The sequence below is a fragment of the Heterodontus francisci genome, chromosome 21, assembly GCF_036365525.1.
Source record: "Heterodontus francisci isolate sHetFra1 chromosome 21, sHetFra1.hap1, whole genome shotgun sequence".
Taxonomy (NCBI): domain Eukaryota; kingdom Metazoa; phylum Chordata; class Chondrichthyes; order Heterodontiformes; family Heterodontidae; genus Heterodontus; species Heterodontus francisci.
This window is the reverse complement of record NC_090391.1, coordinates 56416466-56433614: the sequence shown is the minus strand read 5'-3', so window position 1 is coordinate 56433614 and position 17149 is coordinate 56416466.

The following is a 17149-nucleotide window of genomic DNA, read 5'->3' as shown; positions in this document are numbered from 1 at the left end:
AGGAGCACCTGAACTCTCTGAACATCAACACTCAGATATTTCACATTATTTTACAACGCATTGTCCAATACTGACCAGAACACGCTCAGACCTTCCCTCAGTTCCAATCTCCTCTACACTCTTCATACTGGGCAACTGAATACAAGTCATGTTACAGCACCAACGCCCAGCTGGTTACCAAGCACACAGGAGAGATGTTTCCTTGTTTGTTCCTCACTAGTCCTTTCAATTAACTCCATTCATTTGCATGGATTCTTCCAGATTGCAAATCATTGATTACATGATATGTGTTTCAGCCAACCAACACTGCAGTCAGTCACAGGTCAATCTGTTGTGTTGGATATAGGGGTTGGAGCTGTCACTGAGACTGGCACTGTTCACAGCAGATTGGCCCCGAGACTGTGGATGAAGCAGGTGGAAGTGAACCCAATGCATCTCCCACCCAGCGACACCTCCTTTAGAGACTCTGGTAAGCAGTCGGGTATGGGCGGACTGTTAGAACAAGATCAGGAGAATGTCACTAGCTACGTGTTGACTCAGGGGGTGTGGGTTCTGCCTGTCCTGTCCCCATACAGGGCTCAGCATTGGACCTGTGTTAGACTATTAGAATTGTGCCTATACAGGGAGACTGGGGATGGAGATGGAAGAGAAAGACAGCAGGTTGGTAACATACCTCGTTTAATCACTGGGAGGACTGGGAATGGAACAGGGTAACAGGGAAGGAATGGAGTCAATGAATTGGTGTTTATCCAGGGCATGTAAGGACGGAGAGCTCACATCTGTCTGTAGGGGTTTTGGTGATGGTGAGAGGGAGAGCTCAGCTCTGTCTGTAGGGGTCTCAGTGTGGGGGAGAGGGAATGCTGACCCACTATTTATCGATATCCTGACTGATCCCTCTGACCCACTCCATGTATAATCTTCTCTCCGATCCCCCTTCCCCTGAACTTTCTCTAATCCTAACTCTGTGTTTAGCTTTCCAGAATGTCACCCAGTGAGATGAGGACTCTGCTGCTGTTTCTGGGTTGCCTGGGTGAGTCATTTACATTATAGTCACAGTTCATCCTTTGTACTGCAAGGGGCTACAGAATGGGGAAAGGGAGGCAGCAAGGCGGAGAGGCTTAGGGAGGTAATTCCTTTGACTACCCTCGAAGGAAGATTGCCAGAGTGGGCAGGGAAGTCGCTACGAAAATTTCTCTGGCTGAGACGTGATTGGGATGCGTGGAATCCGGGTTGAGGAGGGTACAGTTCCATCCAGCTGGACAAGGAAGGAGAGGGGTTGGTGGAGGACAGTGTGGTGAACTGTGTCAAAGACTGTGGACAGGTGAAGAAGCATGATCAGGAACAGGCAAAGGCCACAGAGGATGTCATTTGTGTCTTTGATAAGGGATTTTCAGGAGATGTGACAGGGGTGGAAACTGCATTGGAAAGGTTCAGTCATGGAGATTACATTTAGATTCTTCATTTCCAGTCATTTGTATTTTTAATTAGCACGTTGATTTCAAATGTCTGCATTTCTAATTGATCTTCAATATTAACATTACGAGTTAATATTATTAATTCTCCACTTTTTGGAACCTATTTTCACATCAAGGTAACCGAGCAAGATTGTGAGTCACAACATGGCCTGAAATGATTTTTCTTTACATAGAAATACAATGACAATATTGTAAATATTCCAGCTGTACTTATACATCTCTCTCCAATATTTAGCAAAATGTGTTTGTTCATTTAGGTTAATATTTGTTTCGAAAGACTTTGTGCATTTAGTGTATTTACATTTAATTATTTGCTTCTATTTCACATTCAATTAAGATTCAATTAAATTCTTTACTTCTGAATGTTCATATTTTTGTACATACTCTCAGAATTTGGGTAATACTTTTGTCATGTGTTGAGATAACTGTGGTATTAAAATACTTTTTAAATGTAACCTCTAACTTGTTTAAAGGCTCAATATTACAATATTTGCAATTCATGTACATATTGTTGAATGGTTGGCTCAATGAAGAGCAACATTAGCAGGAAATTATACTGCATCGAATTCCACCTGGGGACTGAGAGCTTAGAATCATACAGAACAGCAGGAGGTCATTCGGCCCTTCGTGTCTGCGCCGGCTCTCAGAAGGAGCTATCCAGTGAGTCCCAATAGCTCCTGCCAGCATTTGTTCCCCATCCCTAATTGTCCCTTGAAAACTGAGTGTCTTGCCAGGCCATTTCAGAGGGCACTTAGAGTCTACCACAGTTGCTGTGGGTCTGTAATCACATGAACGCCAGACCGGTAAGGAGGACGGATTTCCTCCCTTGAAGGACATGAGGGCATCAGACGGGTTTTTAATCACAAGCAATGATAGTTTCACAGCCACCATAGCTGAGACCAGCTGTCAATTCCAGATTTTTATCTGGATTAAATTGAATCTACATTCCCCCAGCTTCCGTGGTGGGATTCGAACCCGTGTCCCGGGGCCTCAGCCTGGGACCCTGGATTGATAGTTCAGCGGAATCACCAAGTTTATAGAGACTGGAAGATGGTCAGTAGTCACTGTTCACCTGGGGACTGAGATACCCATGATATCTCACACTGACCATCGAGTGTCTCTCACTGTCTGTACTCAGTGTTCACCTGGGGACTGAGATGCCCTGTGATATCTCACACTCACCATCAAGTGTCGCTCACTGTCTGTACTCACTGTTCACCTGGGGACTGAGATGCCCTGTGATATTTCACACTCACCATCGAGTGTCTCTCAGTGTCTGTACTCAGTGTTCACTTGGGGACTGAGATGCCCTGTGATATCTCACACTGACCATCAAGTGTCGCTCACTGTCTGTACTCACTGTTCACCTGGGGACTGAGATATCTCATGATATCTCACACTGACCATCGAGTGTTTCTCACTGTCTGTACTCAGTGTTCACCTGGGGACTGAGATACCCCATGATATCTCACACTGACCATCGAGTGTTTTTCACTGTCTGTACTCAGTGTTCACCTGTGGGCTGACATACCCCGTGATATCTCACACAGACCATCGAGTGTCTCTCACTGTCTGTACTCAGAGTTCACCTGTGGACTGAGATACCCCATGATATCTCACACTGACGATCGTGTGTTTTTCACTGTCTGTACTCAGTGTTCACCTGGGAACTGAGATACCCCATTATATCTCACACTGACCATCGAGTGTTTCTCACTGTCTGTACTCAGTGCTCACCTGGGGACTGAGACACCCCATGATATCTCACACTGAACATGAGCAGCTTTTCTACTGAGACGAAGTGAAACTGAGATATTTACTGCGTTCTGTTACCTGAGAGTTAATGGTTAAGCTGGAATAGGGGGGACTGTCTGTGAACAGTGAGTTAGAGGGGGAGGTTGAGCTGTGCGCCAGATGGAAACCTGGTTTAGAGAAGGAGGACATTTTCCAGCTTTAATCTGGAGGATTTTCTATCAGGCCGGAGATTGAAACTGAGGTTATTGGTATTTTGGGACGGTACAAGCCACTGTGTAACATTAACTGTACTTTACATGGACATTGAACATCTTTCTGTCAATCAAGCCAAGACTCCGCACTCACTGCCCCAGGTGTAAATCACACTGTCCTGGACCAGCTCTGGTGGAGCATCAATTGTACTGGCACTCAGTGCTCCAGCCAGGTGGAGTGTGATGAGAATCTTATTCTACATTGGTACAGATATAAAAGGTAACATAAAGGGACGATTTCAGTGTAAACTAGTCAATAAGGACATTGTAAGGGATCACCCCCAGTTTCTGTTACTCGCAGCCGGTACCAGTCTCTAACAGTTAACATTTACCATCAGATCAGGGACTGACTATGTGATTATTGCTTCAGTTCTGGAGGATAGCAGATTACGGAGACTGTTGTCCTACCGTATCACTGCCCCACACATGTCACAGGCTGGTTACAGGGTAATTCCACAAGTTTATAATATCCGATTTATATTAACTGTCCAACACTGTTCACATCAGTTACATTATTCTATATTTATATACTCTCATTTCAGGTTCCAATACCAGCGTGGGAGAGGGGGAAGTAACGAGGACAGTTTGTTTTAACGGGGTTGGAAATAGCGGTGATGTGACCAAGGAGATAAAGATCAAAAACTGCAGCAGTTACTTTGTTTATGAGTTGAAGCCTCCACCCGGCTGTTACTATGTTTGTTGCACAGGTAGATGGCTGCTTCTATATGGTACAAACGGGTAATTCTGGGATGTTCCGTGTCACATTCCATACATTCCATCTACACTTCGGAAATGTTCTCTTGTATTGTGGTACCAAAAGTGTTGCATTGAAATGGGTTAACTAATGTTTGCTTAGTGACTGCAATTAATGTCAGTCTCCATGGATACTAATTGTGTCACTGGAGGATATCCCTCTTCTATTAATAAGGGACTCCTTTCATTGTGTTATTCCTTAGTGTCAGTGGGAGAATCATCCCTGGCACTAACATGGATCAACGGCTCCAGCGAGAGGGAGATGATGGATCAGAATCTGACATAAATAGATTAGAATGTTACAATAATAGGTTGCAATCTGAGAACAATAGATTGGATTGTGAGAACACTGGATCAGAATCGGAGAACAATAGATTGGAATGTAACAATAACGGGCAGGAGTTTATCCGATTGGTTTGACCATCTTACTGCGGATTACTATAGGCTGACATGAGAAGATCGGATCTATTATGCATTGAAAATGATTCAGTACTTTTACTATCCCATCCTCGCTATTTTTGGTGCCCCTGGCAAGTCACCGTATTCGGCTATTAACTGCACATGCTTTCTGTCCTTGAAATTTACTCGTTCATCTTTATTGCTGTTGGTATTCATGATAAGCTATGTAGCGAGATATTACACGTGTAAAAACTACCATGGCATATCCCTGCTCAGCATAGTGAGGAAAGTCCTTGCTCGAGTCGCTCTAAACAGGCTCCAGAAGCTGGCCGAACGCGTCTAACCTGAGGCACAGTGTGGCTTTCGTGCCGAGAGATCGACCGTTGACATGCTGTTCTCCCTTCGTCAGATACAGGAGAAATGCCATGAACAACAAATACCTCTCTACATTGCTTTCATTGATCTCACCAAAACCTTTGACCTCGTCAGCGGTCGTGGTCTCTTCAGAAGACAGGAAAAGATTGGATGACCACCAAAGCTACTGAGTATCATCACCTCATTCCATGACAATATGAAGGGCACAATTCAACATGGTGGCTCCTCATCAGGCCCCTTTCCTATCCTGAGTGGCGTGAAACAGGGCTGTGTTCTCGCACCCACACTTTTGGGGATTTTCTTCTCCCTGCTGCTTTCACTTTGAAGAAGGAATTTTCCTCCACAGTAGATCTGGGGGCAGGTTGATCAACCTTGCCCGTCTAAGAACGAAGTCCAAAGTACGGAAAGTCCTCACCAGGGCTCTTTGCTGACGATGCTGCTTTAACATCTCACACTGAAGAGTGTCTGCAGAGTCTCATCGACAGGTTTGCGGCTGCCTGCAATGAATTTGGCCTAACCATCAACCTCAAGAAAACGAACATCATGGGGCAGGACGTCAGAAATGCACCATCCATCAATATTGGTGACCAAGCATTGGAAGTGGTTCAAGAGTTACCTAGGCGCATCTATCACCAGTAACCTGTCTCTCGATGCAGAAATCAACAAGTGCATGGGAAAGGCTTCCACTGCTATGTCCAGACTGGCCAAGAGAGTGTGGGAAAGTGGCGCACTGACACGGAACACAAAAGTCCGAGTGTATCAAACCTGTGTCCTCAGTACCTTGCTCTATGGCAGCGAGGCCTGGACAACGTATGTCAGCCAAGAGCGACATCTCAATTCATTCCATCTTCACTGCCTCCGGAGAATACTTGGTATCAGGTGGCAGGACCGTATCTCCAACACAGAAGTCCTCGAGGCGGCCAACATCCCCAGCATAAACACACTACTGAGTCAGTGGCGCTTGAGATGGCTTGGCCATGTGAGCCACATGGAAGATGGTAGGATCCCCAAAGACACATTGTACAGCGAGCTCGCCACTGGTATCAGACCCACCAGCCGTCCATGTTTCCGCTTTAAAGACGTCTGCAAACGCGACATGAAGTCCTGTGACATTGATCACAAGTCGTGGGAGTCAGTTGCCAGCGTTCACCAGAGCTGGCGGGTTGCCATAAAGGCGGGGCTAAAGTGTGGCGAGTCAAAGAGACATGGCAGTAGGCAGGAAAAAAACAGAGGCGCAAGGGGAGAGCAAACTGTGTAACAGTCCCGACAAACAAGTTTTTCTGCAGCACCTTAGGAAGAGCCTGTCACTCTAGAATTGGCCTTTATAGCCACTGCTCCAATCACCACTGACCACCTCCAGGCGCTTACCGATTGTCTCTCGAGATAAGGAAGCCAAAGAGAAATCACGATTCAATGTATTATTGCCCTTGTAAATGTGGGTATTTGGAAATGGCATCCATTGTTTTCAGTCCTGATCTCAAACTCCGTTCTTTGTCCACCAACCCCCTCACTCACAGACATTATCTGAGGTTGAACTACAATATTCACTATCTCGCTGATCTCTTTGCCTCTGAGTTTAGTTCAGATATACAGCACTGAAGCAGACCCTTCAGCCCACCGAGTCTGTGCTGACCATCAACCACCCATTTATACTAAGCCTGCATTTCTACCACATCCCCACTTGTCCCTATATTTCCCTACCACCTACCTATACTCGGGGCAATTTCTAATGGCCAACTTACCTATCAACCTGCAAGTCTTTGGCATGGGGGAGGAAACCGGAGCACCCGGAGGAAACCCACGCAGATACAGGGAGAACTTGCAAACTCCACACAGGCAGTACCCAGAATTGAACCCAGGTAGCTGGAGCTGTAAGGCTGCGGTGCTAACAAGTGCGCCACTGTGTTGAGTTTCAATTCCATATCATGCCCATTACCTATCCTATCTGCTACCACCTTCATAATCAAGGCAAAATACTGTGGATGCTGGAAATCTTAAAGAAAAACAAAGTGCTGGAAATATTTAGCATGTCGGGCAAAGTCTGATGAGAGAAAAAAACAGAGTTAACGTTTCAATCCTGTGACCTTTCATCAGAACTGGCAAAGGTTAAAAACGTAATAAGCTTTGAGCAACAATGAAGCATTAGCCCAGAAAGAGTATGAATGGTAAAAATATGAAAAGCTCTGTCCAAAAGCAAAATCATGAAGAAACAAATTTAAGACAGTTGCATGGCTAAAAATAAAGTAAAATAAAAAAGAAATTATAAAGACAATCATACTCTGAAACTGTTGAAAACAATGTTGACTCCATAAAGCTGTAGAGTGCCTCATTGGAAGATGATGTGCTGTCAGATGAGCTTGCGTTGATGTTCACTGGAACAGTGTAGCAGACCAAGGATAGAAATGTTGTCATGGGAGCAGGGTGGTGAGTTAAAATCAACCAGAAGCTCGGGGTTATGCTTGCAGACTGAGTGGAGGTGTTCAGCAAAGTGGTCATCCGATCTGCAATTGGTCTCCCCAATGGAGAGGCAAATGTATTCTGAGCAGTGAATGCCTTATACTAAATTGAAAGAAGTACAAGTAAATTGCTGCTTCACCTGGGGCTTTGGATGGTGAGCAGAGAAGAAGACAATTGGAAGGTATTACACTTCCTGCAATGGCATAGGAAGGTGTGTGGGAAGGGGATGACGTGTTAGGCAATGGCGTGCACCAGAGTGTCGCGGAGGGAGCGATCCATTCAGAATGCTGACAGGGGATGGAGGGGAAGATATGTTTGGTGGCAGGATCACGCAGGATGTGGCAGGAATGGCGGAGGATGATTCTTTAGATGGGAAGACTAGTGGGGTGGAACGTGAAGTCTTTCAGCTGGTCCATCTCCCTTCACTTCATCGACTTTCCTGTCGCCATTGCTGGGGATAGGCTGGCCACTGATATTCATTATAAGCCACAGTTACCTCGATTACATTTCCTCACACCTTTCCTCCAGTAAGGACACCATTCTGTTCTTCACCTTTCTCCAACTCAGACACATCTGCTCTGATGATGCCACCTTCCACAGTAGCGCTTCTGATCTGTCTCCTTTTTAAATATAAAACGTCGATTACCCCGCCCACTGTGCTTGACAAGGCCCTCAACCATGTACGACTATCAACATTGAGTTTAACAATTTCAGAGCATGACTGCCTTTTTAATTTGATGTAATTGTATTAAGTTTGCAACCATGGGCCTGACTGAAACTTGCCCTGCTGCGTATTGCCAGCAATTTCTGCTTTTATACCACCTCTATATCAGACTCTGCCTTAACATATCTGCTGCTCAAACCACCATCCATGCCTTTGTCAAATCCTATACTCATTATCCAAATGCTAAACTGACAATAGACCCAGTTAGAAACCTTCATAAACCGCATCCCATCGAAAGCTCTGCTGCCTGTATCCTAAGTCAGGCCAAGTCCCGCTTACTGAACACCCCGTGCTCACTGACCTTCATTGGTTCATGGTCTGGTAGCGTCACAAATGTAATATTCCACATATTGTGTTCAAATTCCTCACTGACACCACGCCTCCAATTAGTCCCATTACCATGTCCGTTTCCCATGTTCCTGCAAAATGTTTCCCTTAGAGTATTTATCCAATTCACTTCAAGTGATTTTTTTCTCCCTAGCTGGAATTCTGGGCTCCAGAGACCCACTGGTATCGATGCTATGAAGTCTAAAGAATTCTAAATGGTGGGGCTGCACTGATGTCCACTTGCAACATCTCCCACATGCTGCTACATGCGAGTCAAGCTGTTGCAGCAGCTTTGGCGCAAGTCTTTGAAACTTGGTCTGTGCATGTCCACTGACTGCCTGTGTTAGTCACTCTCAGCTGAACATACATTCAGCAGCATGAGGAACTCCCTCTAGTGTTATTTAAAAGGAACAGACATTCGACTTACAGGTGAGGACCTTTTGACTTACTTCTGCTGTTGTGAAGTTAGTGAAGGTGCTGTGAATGGTTTTCTGGAGTTTGTGTTGTGAGCTGCTGCAGACATTCAGGGACTACAGAGGATTTGGTGACCCAATTCTGGACGAGCTCTGGGGACTGTAGTTACAGTGTATCTGGGTCGGTAACATGACCAACAAATGGAGCAGAGGCTGCAGAGAGGGGATGCTCTGGAAAGAGGAAGGAGAAGGGTGCTCTGCCCTACACAGCCTGGGTTTTCCAAGAACACTTTTCCTACCTACACCTAACCCAGAAACAATGTGTGATGTGACTCTGCTTCAATAAGGAGGTGGTCACAGAGCGCTCTGACCTCTGGCAACATGGCCTGGAGCAGACTGATGGGGCGATAATTGGTCAGGTTGGATTTGTTCTGCTTTTTATGCACAGGACATACCTGGGCAATTTTCCACATTGCTGGGTAGATGCCAGTGTTTTAGTCGTACCTGAACATCTTGGCAAGGAGCGCGGCAGGTTCAAGAGCAGAAGTCTTCAGTACTATTGCTGGAATGTTGTCAGGTTCCAGAGCCTTTGTAGTATCCAGTGCCTTCAGCCGTTTCTAGATGTCATGTGGAGTGAATAGAATTGGTGGAATACTGGCATCTGTGATGCTGGGTACCTGAGGAGGTGGCTGACATAGATCAACTACTCGGCACTACAGACTGAAGATGGATGAAAATGCTTCAGCCTTGTCTTTTTTTTCACTGTGTTTGCCACGTTGTGCGTGGTGATATTTGTGGAGCCTCCTCCTCCTGTCAGCTGTTTAATTGTCCACCACCATTCACGACTGGTTGTGGCAGGACAGCAAAGCTTAGCTCTGTTCAGGTGGCTGTGGGATCGCTGAGCCTTGTCTATTGCATGCTGTTTACGCTGTTTGGTACGCAAGTAGTCCTGGGTTGCAGCTTCATCAGGCTGAGACCTCATTTTGAGGTATGCCTGCTGCTGCTCCTGGCATGCCCTCCTGCACTCTTTATTGAAGCAAGGTTGATTCCCCGGTTTGATGGTAATGGTACAGTGGGGGATATGCCGGGTCATAATGTTACAGATTGTGGTTGAATACCATTCCCCTGCTGCTGATGGCTCACAGACTCTCGTGGATGTCCAGTATTGAGTTGCTCAGTCTGTTACAATTCTATCCCATTTAGCACAATTTTAGTGCTACACAGCACGATGGAGGGTTACATCAATATGAAGACGGGTCATTCTCTGCACAAGGATTGTGCGGTGGTCACTCCTATCAATGCTCTCATCTGTGACAGGTAGATTGTTGACGATGAGATCAAGTATGTCTTTCCATCTTATTGGTTCCCTCACCAGTCCAGCGGCTATGTCCTTCACGGCACAACCAGTTCGGTCACTGGTGGTGCTACTGAGCCACACTTGGTGATGGACATTGAAGTATTCCACCCAAAGTACATTTGGTGCCTTTGCTACCCTCAGTGCTTCTTCCAATTGGTATTCAAAATGGAATGCACGAGTTCATCAGCTGAAGAGAGGGGCGGAGGGGTGGCGATAGTTGGTAATCAACAAGACGTTTCCTTGCCCACGTTTGACCTGATGCCATGAGACTTCATGAGGTCCTGAGTCAATGTTCAGCAAATCCCAGTGCAACTGCCTCCCGACTGTGCACCAGTGTGCTGCCACTTCTGGTGGTTCTGTCCTGCCAGTAGGAGAGGACAAACCAAGGGATGGTGATGGCGGCGTCTGGGACATTGTCTGTAAGGTATGATTCTGTGACTATGGCTATGTCAGGCTGTTGCTTGACTAGCATGTGTGACAGCTCTCCCAAGTTCAGCACAAGCTCCCACATGTTAGTAAGGAAGGCTTTGCAGGGTCGGCATGTCTGGTTTTGCCTTTGTCGTCTGCGATGCTTACTTTGATGCCAGGTATTCCTTCGGTTTCTCGTGATTGTAATTTCTTTAAATTCCTCCTTTGCCTTTATCGCTCGATTTCCAAGTATTCTTGGGACGTTTTTCTATGTAGATATGCTTCTACAGTAAAAAGAAACATGCACAAAATAACTGTTATAAAGTGCTGGAAATGCACAGCAGGTCTGGCAGCATCTGTGGACGATTTCAGGTCTATGACCTTTCATCATAACTGGCAAAGGTTAGAAAGGATTTTGGATTTAATCAAGTGATGAGGAGGGGGGAGGGGAGAGAAGAAAGAGAAAGGTGTTTGATAGGGCAGGAGAAATTATAGAACAAAGCTGTCATAGGACAAAGGCAAAGAGTGTGTTATTGCTTGTGGTGAAAGAGAAAGCATTAGCCGAGAACGAGTGTAAATAGCAGAATAATGAGAAGCTCAGACTACATGAAAAGCAGGGACATGGTTAAAAATTAAAATATTTATAAAAGGTCTGTAATACTCTGAAGTTATTGAACACAATGTTCAGTCCGCAAGGCTGCAGAGTGCCAAATCGAAAGATCAGGTGCTGCTCCTCGAGCTTACCTTGATGTTCACTGGAGCAGGCCAAAGACAGAACTGTTGGCATGAGAGAAGGAGTGTGTGTTGAAATGGCAGGCAACCGGAAGCTCGGGGGTTTGCTTGCGGACTGAGCGGATGTGTTCCGCAAAGCGGTCACTCAGTCTGCGTTTGGTCTCCCCAATGTAGAGGGAACGCATTGTGAGCAGCAAATGCAGTATACTAAACTGAAAGAAGTACAAGCTAATCTCTGCTTCACCTGAAAGGACAGATTGGGGTCTTGTATAGTGAGGAGAGAGGAGGTAAAAGGATGGGTATTATGCTTCTACCATGTCCTTCTTTCCGAGTATCAATCATCTCTAAGCACTGCCAGTTCTAGTGAAGGGTCACTGACCTAAAATATTAAGTCTTATTCGAGCTCCACAGATATTGCCAGACATACTGAATATTTCCAGCATGTTCTGCTTTTACTTAACATTCTTTTCATTTTCTTTACTGTAAATATTACAATCAGATTATAACTGAGGAATCGGGAATATATATGTATTTGGATATTTCACCCTCTAGGATCCTTTGGAAACCAATCCAACTAGCTATAAATAGTGACGAGTATATCAATAGCCCGATCTATGCCATTCAGATCATTTCTGAGAACACAGGGTAATCTATTCTGTCAGAAATATTGATGGAATCCATAATATCTATAATACAACATCTGCCTGTCTGCACTTTTCTGATTGGTGATTGTGTTGATTTGCTGATCAGACCCTGGCGTACATAGAACAGTTAATGCACTCTGGATCCTGGATCTACCTACATCCCTACACCAGTTGTTGGGCTCAGGATCCCGGATCTCACTTCTTCCCAGCCTCAATTACTGGGCTCCAGCTCTCACAACTATGCAGCATCAGTTACAGGGCTCTGGGACTCACTGCTCCACCGGCCTTGCTCACTGGGCTCTGGCACGCACTGATCCCCGGCCTCAGTTACTGCTCCCTGACGTCAGTTACTGAGCTCTGGAACTCAGTGCTCCCTGGCCTTGCTTACTGGGCTCTGACACTCACTGATCCCCTGCCTCGGTTACTGCTCCCTGGCCTCAGTTACTGAGCTCTGGAACTCAGTGCTCCCAGGCCTTGCTCACTTGGCTCTGACACTCACTGATCCCCTGCCTCAGTTACTGCTTCCTGGCCTCAGTTACTGGGCTCTGGGACTTACTGGTCCCTGGTGTCAGTTACTGGGCTCCGGATCTCACTGCTGTCTAACTTAGATTACTGGGCTCTGGCTCTCACCGCTCCCTGGCATTGATTTCTGAGCTCTAGATCTCACTGCTCCCTGGCCTCTATTTCGGGGCTCTGGATCTCACCGCTCCTTGGCATCGATTTCTGAGCTCTGGATCTCATTGCTCCCTGGCCTTGGTTACTGGGCTCTGAATCTCACAACTCCCTGGCCTCAGTTACTGGGCTCTGGCTCTCACCACTCCCTGGCGTCAGTTTCTGGGCTCTGGCTCTCACCGCTCCGTGGCATCGATTTCTGGGCTCTGGCTCTCACCGCTCCCTGGCCTCAATTTCTGGGCTCTGGATCTCACATCTCCCTGGCCTTGATTACTGGGCCCTGGTTGTTTCTGCTCCCCGGACTCAGGCACTCGTCTGTCGCCTTCTACCAACGGTTGTTAATAATGATATGAGAAAGGGGTCTGCATGGCTGGGCAGAGGATGGATAGCTTCGAGGGATCTGCTGCGTGTGAGTTCAGCACGGGAAAGGGAATGGATGGGGTGGCGTGAGGTTGGAGGGCATGGAAGATTGGAGGGGGCACCATGGGAGAGGAAAACATATGACCATGCGAATTAGAAGCAGGGATAGGCCATTCAGTCCTCGTGTATGCTCTGCTATTTGACAGGATCATGGCTGCTCTCATTGTGGCCTCAGCTTGACGTTCTTGTCCACCCCATTCCCTTTGACTCCCTTGTCAATCAGAAATCCATCTAACTAAAAGTATTCAATGACCCTGTCTCCACTTCTGTCTGGGGAAGAGCATTCCACTGACTAACCAGTATATGAGAGAAACGATTATCCTCAACTCTGCCTTAAATGAGAGACCCCTTATTTTTAAACTGTTTCCCCTATTTCTATATTCCCCACAAGAAGAAGCATCCTTTCAGAATCCGCCCTGTCAAGCTCCCTAAGGATCTTATATCTTTCAACCAGATAACCTCTCATTTTTCTAAACTTGAATGGATACAGGCCTAACCTGTCCAACGTTTCCTCACAAGATAAGCCTTTATCCCAGAAATCAGACGAGTGAACCCTCTCTAAACTACTTCCAATTCAACAATATCCTTTTTCGTAGTGCACAAAGCAACACTGTTCACATAGTACTCCAAATGCGGCCTCATCAATGTCATGCAGAACTGGCACAAAGGTTCCCAACTTTTCTACTCAATCCCTCCTGCAATCAATGACAACATTCAGTTTTCCTTCCAAATCACTTCTTGTATCTGCATACTAACTTTTTGTGATTTTTGTGCCAGGACACCCAGCCGCCTCTGTACTGAAAACTTCTGTGATCTCTCACAATTTCCATTTTTCCTGCCAAATTGGGCATGTTCCCTTTTCCCCCTATTATTGCTCCATCTTCCAGATTTGTGACCACTCACTTAACATATCTAAATCCCTTTGTAAAGGCTGTCTGTCTTCTTGACACATTACGTTTTGTGTCCTCAGCAAATTTAGCATCCATACATTCGGCCCCTTCATCCGAATCTTTGATACAGATTCGAAATAGTTGAGGCCCCAGCACTGACCCCTTTGGCACTCCACTAATTATAGCATGCCAATCACAGAAATGCCTATTTTACCTTACTCTCTGCTTCCTGTTAGCTGACCAATACTCTATCCATGCTAATATGTTACCCCTATACCATGAACTTTTATTTTGCCTAATAGCCTTTGATGTGGCTTTTGGAAATCCAAATACACCACATATACAGATTCCCTTTTATTCACGTTGCATTTTACTTCCTCAAAATCTCTAACAAATTAGTCAAACACGACTCCCCTTGTACAAAACCTCTGCCTGATTGTGTTAACAATTTGTAGGTCCCCTTTTATAACATGTTTTTTTCTCTGTTCGCGGGAGTCGGTAGCTCGGTGAGCATCTGTTGCACATTCGTAATTGCACTTGAACTGAGTGAATTGCTCGGCCATTTCAGATGACACCTCAGGAGTAAACCACATTGCTCTGTGTCTGGAGTCACGTCTAAGCCAGATCATTACCTTCCCTAATGGACGCAAGTGAACTAGATGGGTTCTTGCAACAATGGGCAATGGATTCATAATTCCACATTTTTCATTTGACCTCAGTGTTCACAACATGCTGTGGTGGGATACAAACCCAGGTCCACAGAGATCATGTCTGGGGCTCAGAACTATTAAACCGCTGACATTACCACTACGCCAGCGGCTGGCACTTTAGAAGTGAGCTCCAGCATTTGCCCAATGGCAGAGTTACATTCACTATTTTCCAGAATAGTTAGACTTTCATTAATCTTGTCTCATTGCACATCAGCAAGTTCAGAATAGTCTGCTCTCTTGTTAGTTGTACAAAGTGTAGCTGTACGAAATTGTTCTGAAAACAATCCATGAACTCATCTTGCAGGCCAGGGTGGACAGTCTGGCAATGTGGAGAGGGGAAAGAGTGGCAGAGAAGAGAGGGCAACGAGTGGCAGAGTGGAGAGAGGGAAAGAGTGGTAGAGGAGAGTTGGAAAAATGTGGCAGAGGGGAGAGGGAAAGAGTGGCTGAGTGGAGAGGGGAAAGAGTGGCAGAGGGGAGGTGGAAAGAGTGGCAGAGAGGAGGTGGAAATAGAGGCAGAGGGGAGGGGACAGACTGGTAGAGGGCAGGGAAAGAGTGGCAGAGAGGGGGTGGAAATAGAGGCAGAGGGGAGAGGGGAATGTGCGCTAGAGCAGAGAGGGGAAATAGTGGCAGGGGAGAGGGGAACAAGTGGCACAGCCCAGAGGTGAATGAGTGCTGGAGCTGAGAGGGGAAATAGGGGCAGTGGGGAGGGGGAAAGAGTGGCAGAGCAGAGAGTGGAAAGAGTGACAGAGGGCAGCGGGGAAAGTTGACACAGTGGAGAGGGGAAAGTGTTGCAGAGCGAAAGGGGAAATTGTGGGATAGTAGAGGGTAAAGAGTGGTAGAGTGGAAAGGGGAAAGAGTGGCAGAGGCGAGAGGGCAAGAGTCGCAGAGGGCGAGGGGAATTGAGTGGCAGAGGGGAGGGGGAAAGATTGGAAGAGCAGAGAGGGGAAACTTAGGCAGAACGGAGAGAGGGAAATAGTGGAAGAGGAGAGTTGCAAAAGTGTGGCAGAGGGGAGAGGGAAAGGAGTGGTAGAGCGAAGAAGGGAAAGAGTGACTGAGCAGAGAGGGGAAAGAGTGGAAGAGGGGAGGTGGAAAGAGTGGCAAAGCGGATAGGGGACAGAGTGGCAGAACAGAGAGGTGGAGCGAGTACCAGAGCGGAGGGGGAAAGAGTGGCAGAGGGGAGAGGAAAGAGTGGCAGAGAGGAGTGGGCAAAGAGTGGCAGAGGGGAAGGGAAAGTGTGGCAGAGAGGAGTGGGCAAAGAGTGGCGGAGAGGAGGGGGAAAGAGTTGCAGAGCCGAGGGGCATGTTCTGCAGAGCAGAGAGGGGAACGGGTGGCAGAGAGGAGGGGGAAAGAGTGGCAGAGCACAGGGCGAATGACTGCTGAGTGGGCAAAGAGTGGAAGAGGGGAGGGGAAAGAGTGGCAGAGAGGAGTGGGCAAAGAGTGGCAGAGAGGAGGGGGAAGAGTTGCAGAGCCGAGAGGCAGGTTTTGCAGAGAGGGGTGGGCAAAGAGTAGCAGAGGGGAGGGGAAAAGAGTGGGAGAGCGAAAGGGGAAATTGTGGTGAGCGGAGAGGTGAAAGTTTGGCAGAAGGGAATTGGAAAGAGTGGAAGAGCAGGCAGGTTGAAAGAGTGGCAGAGTGGAGAGGGGAAACCGTGGCAGAGGGTAGGTGGAAAGAGCGGCAGAGCGGAGGAGGGACGCAGTGGCAGAGCGGAGAGGGGTAAGAGTGGCAGAAAGGAAGTGGAAAGAGTGGCCCAGAATAGGGAAAAGAACGGTAGAGGGGAGAGGGAAAAATGGCAGAGGGGAGGTGGAAAACGTGGCAGAGGGGAGGTGGTAGGCGTGGCGAGTAGAGCGGAGAGATTTGTAGAGCAGAGAGGTGTAAGCGTGGCAAAGGGGAGTGGGGAAATGGTGGCAAGGGGAGGTGGAAAGAATGGCCGAGAAAAGGTGAAAGGTGTGGTAGAGAACAGGAGGGAAAGAGTGGCAGAGGGAAGGGGAAAGAATGGCAATGCGGGGAGGTGGAAAGCGTGCCAGAGCGGAGAGGGGAGAGTGGCAGATGGGAAAGAGTGGCAGAGAGGAGAGCGGAAAGAGTGGCAGTGGGGAGGGGCAAAGAGTGGCAGAGAGGAGTGGGGAAATTGTGGCAGGGGGAGGGGGAAAGAGTGACTGGGCAGAGAGGGGAAAGAGTGGAAGAGGGGAGGTGGAAAGAGTGGCAGAGCGGAGGGGGAAAGAGTGGCAGAGCGGAGAGGGGACAGAGTGGCAGAACAGAGAGGTGGAACGAGTTCCAGAGCGGAGGGGGAAACAGTGGCAGAGGGGAGGGGAAAGAGTGTCAGAGGGGAGGGGAAAGAGTGGCAGAGAGGAGGGTAAAGAGTTGCAGAGCCGAGGGGAAAGATTTGTCGAGC